Here is a 6,961-nt window from a genome sequence, read left to right as displayed (position 1 = left end):
TCTTCATTCTGTTGATGGTTTCCTTTGCTGCACAGAAACTTTTCAGTTTGATGCAGTCTCACTTATCTATTTTTGCTTTTGTTGCCTGTGCTTCTGGTGATATGTAAGAACAAACCTTTTAGCAAGGTCTTCCCGGCTTTCAAATTCTGACCCCAGCCTGCCTTTCTTCTTTGAGCTTCACCACCACACCACCGCACACCACAGTCCAGGCCACTGGACCACTCCCAGTCCCTGAGAATGCCATGCACATGTATGTATCTCTGCATATTGTCCTTTCTTCTTGGAATATTCACCCTCTGCTGTCTACCCAGCAGGTGCAGTATTACAAAAGTCTCTGGTGGCTTTCCTGATCCTCTTCCTCCCAAGGAAGGATTAGTTGCATTCAGCTTTGTTTGGTCCCCTAGTGAAGTACGTACTAGAGTTGTTTACAAAATTGTTTCCTGTTCTAGACTATATCCCAGAAATTAATATCTACCAGATAGTGTATGCTATTTTTTAAATAAATTTGGTCATTTTGTCTCGATTTCTTTATCTATAAAATGACAGTGCTTTTAAATTTGCTTGTCAATAATAACCAGCCGAAACTCATTTTTGAAATATAGATTTGAGGCTCCCTCCCATAGATTATGATTGCAGGGTTCCAGGAATTCATATTCGAAATGACCTCACTATGTGATTCTTATAATCAGGTATGTTTAAGAGAACTGAGTTAGATTACTCTAGGGCCCTACCCTGCTCTAAATTTTTTCCTTTTTTTGTCTATAATTTCTTACGGCATAGAAGAGAATAAAAGTGAAGGACAAAGGTGAAGGGCATGTTTTAAGATGACTAGCCAGAGTTTTGGTAACTGACACCCATCCCCTCTCCTTCAGTCCTTATTTTCAAGGGCAATTTTGAAATTTTAAGCCTGGTAAAAATGTGGAAATGTGATTAGAGTAAAGAGAAAGTAAGAGGAGAAACTGATTTGATGTATATCTAAATTACAAAAATACCTTAGACAATTTTCCATCAATAATCAAAATAACACCTTACACCGGTACAATGCTTACAACTTGCAAAATACTTTCCACTTCCTTTATCGTTTTTACACTTTATAACCACACTGTAAGTTCAGCAGGGAAAAGCAGGACAGCAATCATTATTTCCATTTTATACAAATATTTTTTGAGTGCCTATGTCATATGAGGAAAAAATAGAGTATTTCATATAGAAAAAGGCTATGATCTTCTATGCGTTTAAAAGAGGTAAAGTTCTCAAACTGTATATGCCCAGGTAAAGAGTTATTGGACTGAGTTGGAAAGATATATTATCCAGATATTTCAAGGCCATCGAAATCTTCTTTTCCCACCACCTATGCAGAGTTATTTAGGGAACTGCTATAAATGCCCTCTTGACTTTTCAAATTTGAAATAATTTCAGAATTACAGAAAAGTTGCAAAAATAGTAGTTTCCATATACCTTTCATCCAGCATCCTCTAATGTTAACATTTTACATACCACAGTACAGTTATCAAAATCAGGAAATTAATATTGGTACAATACTAGTGACTAAACTACAGACTTGAAACATTTTTCCACTAAGGTCCATTTTCTGATGCAGGATGTAATCCAGGATCCCACATTGCATTTAGTTGTCAAGTCTCCTTAGTCTCCTTCAATCTGAAATAGTTCCTTGGTCTTTCTCTCTCTTTCGTGACCTTGACACTTTGGCAGAGATACTGGTAGAGTTATTTTGTCGCATATCCCTCGATTTGGGTTTGTCTGATGCTTTCTCATGTTTAGATGAAGGTTATGCATTTTTGGCAAGAACACCACAGAAATGGCATTGTGCCCTTCTCAGAGCATAAAGTCAGGAGACATGGTGGTCTCTGCCAAGTTTCTCCATGTAATTATTCCCCTTCCCTTGTCATTAATAAATATCTTAGGGGAAATACTGAGACTATACAAATATCCTGCTTCTCCTCAAACTTTTACCCACTAATTTTAGCATCCTTCAATATATTTTGCCTCTGATAATTATCACTATGGTGTTTGTCTAATGAAGATTTTCTTTCTTCTTCTTCTTTTTTTTTTTTTTGGATATCTGATCTTATTTGTTACTCTTAGAAAATTTCATTTTTGACTGGACTCAGACTTAGAGGTAGAAGCTTTCGGGACAGCCCCTGTCTCTTGGCAATCTGTTCCTGGTGTTTTTCTTTGGCCTCCTTCACTCTCTTGGCCAAAAGTTCAGCATATTCTGCAGCCTCTTCCTTGTTTTTCTTAGTACACTGTTTCTTCAGAGCAATAGGCCGCCGTTTGTGTTGCAGGACACGTGGAGGAACAAGATGCTGAATCTTGGGTGCTTTGGTCCTAGGTTCTTACCTTTTTTGTCTAGGGGCTTTCTCACAACATTCTAGCGGACATCATCCTCTTTAGAGAGATTGAAAAGTTTGCAGATTCTGCTAGCTCTTTTGAGCCCCACACGACGAGTCACAGTAGTATCAGCGAGTCCAGAAATATCCTTCTCCCCTTTTTTCACAATGAACAAGTTGAGAACACTCAGATTGGCAACCACAATGCAACCCCCAACAGATTTGTGCTTTCTTTCTCCAGTCCTCCTCCGTCTGTAACAGGAATGCCCCTCACTCAATAGCAGGCAGACACGGCCATGGGTCAAGACACCCTGCTTGATGGGGAAACCCTGCTTGTCATTCCCACCACTGATTCGGACCACATAACCCTTCCACTCTTCACCCAGAGCGTCAGCAGCAACTTCTGTGGCCATACGCTTCTCACAAAATGTACAAAGTTGGCATTCATCGTCCACTTCCATGAGTTTCTGGCAGCCAGTGACCGGGAAAGAGATGTTCAGCTTCATCCTGAAGCAGCCGACTACCTCCGAGGCACCACAAAAAAAGAGGCTAATGAAGACTTTCAATTTTCCTCATTCCTCTATATATATTAGTTGGAATTTTTCTCTAAGGAGAAGCTATCCCTTCTCTCTCAATTATTTATTCATTCATTTGTGCCCTTCATTTTTGCTTGTGTGTTCCCTCTGTTTCCCTTCTTTGCCAGGCCAGTAGGAATTTAGCAAAGCAATAGATAAAAACAAATATCATTTAAAAAGACAACTCCCAAAGTATTTTCAAATTTTTTGCACTATCCTGTCTAACCAGATGGACTAGTCAAACAACAAAAAACTTAGATTAAGATCAGACACACAAACAACATTGATCAAAGCAACATGAATCCATAAGAAACAAACTGACCAAAAAAAAGACAAAAGTCCTTACTCACTGACTGTGTGTGGTATCTTAGGGGCAAAAATTAAATCAATGCATTTTGACAACCAATGTTCATTTTGTTTGTCTCCAACTCTCTAACCGGGTAAAGTTTCTAAATAAAAGAAGAAGCTAATTGCTTTATTTCAAAATGGATAGTGGTTTTTAATGGTTTATTTTGGCTTGGGGCTTTTTCTCTCCAACCAGGACATCTATTCTTCTTCAGAGAACAAAACAGAAAATAAATTATTGGTACCGAAGTAGTATGAATATTGATACCATCAGATGTTTCTACCCTAAGAAAGATTATTTCCACATCTATCATCAATGAAATGTTTTGCAAAACAGGTTGTTTTTCCAACAGATTGGTGTATGGTGAATCAAAAAAGTTTGCATGTGAGGAGAATAAGCATTGATTCTAGAAATGAGCCACAATCTCTTGGGTGGCCTAAGAACAAGTTACCAAACTTGCCTAGACCTGATTTTTCCATCTGTGAAATGATGATAGTTTTTACCTACCTCATTAAGAGATGTCAGACATTAATTAATGTTCATAATGGGCTTGAGATCTGTGATTAAATCTGTTATCCTTATGGAAAACAGAGCCATTCAACCACTGAGGAGCAGTAAACAAATCAGGGGGATGTATAGTCCATGGAAAGAAATACTAAAGAGTGAAAAGTTAGTCAAGAATGAGAAGTGGGGGCTGGGACAAGAACCTCTTTCGGTGTGTAAGTATTCGTGCATTGTTATTGTTCATGGAATTAAGAAATACACCTCTCTGATGTCTCAATATGCGGACTCTTCTTCGCCACACTAAGGTTCTTAACCTTTTTCGTGTCATGGATATTTTTAACACTTCAGTGAAGCCACAGACCTCTTCTCATAATGCTTTTTAAATACATTAAAAAGTATGTAGGATTATGAAAGAAACCAATTTTATTAAGGCACAGTTATCATAATGTTTTTAAAAATTTAGTCAGAATTATATGTATGCTTCTTTATTAAATTAGATGAGATCCAATAGCAGTCTAATAACTACCATAATTTCAAAGTTGTGATGGTTGTAAACAAGATTTCAAGATATTTGCAACAACTCTAATGTGATATAAAAATATCCGTGTTTTCTGTTAGTGATAAGGTTAGAGGAACTGCTCTTATTATTGTGGTTTGTTGCCTACATTTATAATTTTAAATTGCTAAGTTTTAGTTGGAAGTTACTGAAAATAAAGATGTATTATTCTTCCCATCCAATTTCACGGACCCTCTAAATTTTATCCATGGGCTTCTTGGGGTATTTGGATCTCAGGTTAAGAAACTCTGTTCTAAACCTATCCTGGAAACCCTCAGATAGCCAAATACTTGATATTATTTCTCCAAGTGCAATCAGGTGATCATAGCTATGGAGTGTTTATTAAAAATGCAAATCTCTTGACCTTTTCCTAGACCTGCCGAATCTGTATTTTTAACAAGCATTCAAGTGACTGATATACACACTAAAGTTTGAGAACTGCTTCAAAAGTGGTTACATCAATACTTATCTTCAATAGAATCACAATTATCAAGCCACAGATTCTTAAATATTAGTTTGAGGTATTACAATGTCGTATAATATTATAATATGGTAGGTCTGGAAGGGGCCTAGAAATTTCAATCTTTTAATAGGCCTTTCAAATATTGTGATGAATATGTTCTCAACTCCATTATGAGAAATATTCCTAAACGAAGACACTAAAAGTCAAAGTATAAAATCTGCCCAGGAATGAGAGGAACCCAATCAGGAGCTTTCCATCAGAATCATCATCACAATACTCCACTACCCTTTCCTTTTCTGCACCAGTTAATACTCTTCAAAAGAAAATCTTTAGATAGAAGAATTAAATATGGAATCAATGCATTGTATCACAAAAGATACAAAAGGTGAGTGACATTCTCTGTAACTTTTAACATCATGCTTTAAACTGGTAGGCAAAAATTAAATGTCATCAACAACATGAAAAGCAGAAAAACAGAGAAAAAGAGCTGCAGAAGATCTAAAGATCATCTTGAGTTTCAACTACTTCCCTTTTTCTTCTGCCTCACAAATCTTTATCCCTATCCCAAAAATTCTCTGTAATTTGAGCTTCAGACCAGTAGATCCAATTGTCTACTAAACATTTACCCCTGCATACCACAGACAACTCAGACATGACAACCAAAACTGAACTCATCACATTCCTCTGCAGAATGGCTTTCTCTTTCATATTGTGGGTCTTGGGTATTGGTACCATCTAGCAAGATATTCAGAAATTGTCCTAGACATCTCCCATCTCTCACTAAGTTTTTCTTTGCTAGGGGACGCTTTTGGAGTGATGGTCAGTGTTAAAGCTCCAGCAGTGACCTAGTGTTCTTCATGTCTGCATGTTTGGAGTGCCAGCCTCCAATGTGGCTGATGTCGTAAGATTGACATAGTGATTGGAAGAGTCCTTCTCAGACAGGTCTCATGCCCCAAACTAACTCCAAAAACACAACTGCAGCCCTAGGAAGGCTTAGGAGATGTGGCTTACTCCAGCTCAGATTTCAGACTCTGAAAGAAACGCCTTTTATTTCTATGATTCATTTTTTCCTTGTATTTATGTTTTCTTGCCCTTCACTCCATTCAAGTAGTAAGACTTTGAGTTCTAAGTTTAGGGTGTAGTTCTTGGAGAATGCCCTCTCAGACTGCCTGTGATCTAGGCAAGAGAAATTCTTGGGGGTTCACAGGGTCCTCGCTGAATCATGGAGTTTGGAGGCCAAAGACACCTAATAACACATGATTCGGAATTTGGAATTCTCATCACCAACATCTGGTGTAGGTAAGCTGACCAAAGTGAGTACATAGACAGGTTTAGGAGGTAAGATCACTGAAGAACCTCAAACCTGAAGGGCTGTTGCACTATTTATGGGTAAATCCCCCTAAGAAGAGCAAGGCTACTGCACCAGGACAGGATCTAGTAAGTGGACCATGGTCTTGATGAAGACAAAGATTCACTTCTAAAGTAGTGGGCTGATCTCAAGACAGAGCCTCAGTATGTAAACTTCTGATCCAGTCATATTGCTAGACTGCTCTGTGTTCTTCACTCCAGGATCAATTTTCCTTTTCATCCTATTCCTCAGTCAGGGCAGAAAGAGTAATATGTAACTCCAAAGGAAATAGAGCAAATTTCTGCTGGAGCAGAAAAATAGGTGGCAGAAAAGAATGTCTGCATCACTATGAGAAGGATAATTTTAACCAAGGCTATGTGGTTTCAATGCTGACAAAAGGTGAGATTTGGGGAATGAGACATGGCAGAGATAATCTACTTCTCAACGGGCCCCTGCATGTAGAGGGGTAGGAAGTGCTTACAGTAACAGTAGGAACAAACGAAGCTGGTTCCGCTAGGATTAAAGCAGCTCACAGAGTGGGGTCTATATTACTGAGCATGGGTGACCCTCAATTCAGGATTGTGAGGCCAAAACAATGGGAACCTTATGGGACAACAGGAATAATTCAAAAAAGAGAGAAGAGGAGGATCCCAGGAAAGGCCCACATCATGGAGGTGCAAACCTTGCAGTCACTGGTAGTGGACCCTGAACAACAGACAGGAATGGATTGGTCTCTTGGTGCAGTTGGAACCAAAAAGTCTTTATTTATTATTTTATTTTATTTTATTTTTCATACTGATGCCTTTTCTTTTTTTTAA

The 6,961-nt window shown here is 38.2% G+C and overlaps 1 pseudogene; it reads right to left on the bottom strand.

The window, feature by feature from the left end:
* Positions 1-2,112: 2,112 nt before the first annotated feature.
* On the bottom strand, positions 2,113-2,857 carry LOC131403827 (small ribosomal subunit protein eS6-like; annotated as a pseudogene).
* Between the last annotated feature and the right edge of the window lie 4,104 nt (positions 2,858-6,961).

The sequence above is a fragment of the Diceros bicornis genome, unplaced genomic scaffold, assembly GCF_020826845.1.
Source record: "Diceros bicornis minor isolate mBicDic1 unplaced genomic scaffold, mDicBic1.mat.cur scaffold_92_ctg1, whole genome shotgun sequence".
In the NCBI taxonomy this organism is placed as follows: Eukaryota; Metazoa; Chordata; class Mammalia; order Perissodactyla; family Rhinocerotidae; genus Diceros; species Diceros bicornis.
The sequence above is the reverse complement of the archived record's forward strand: the minus strand, read 5'-3'. Positions and strand labels throughout refer to the sequence as shown.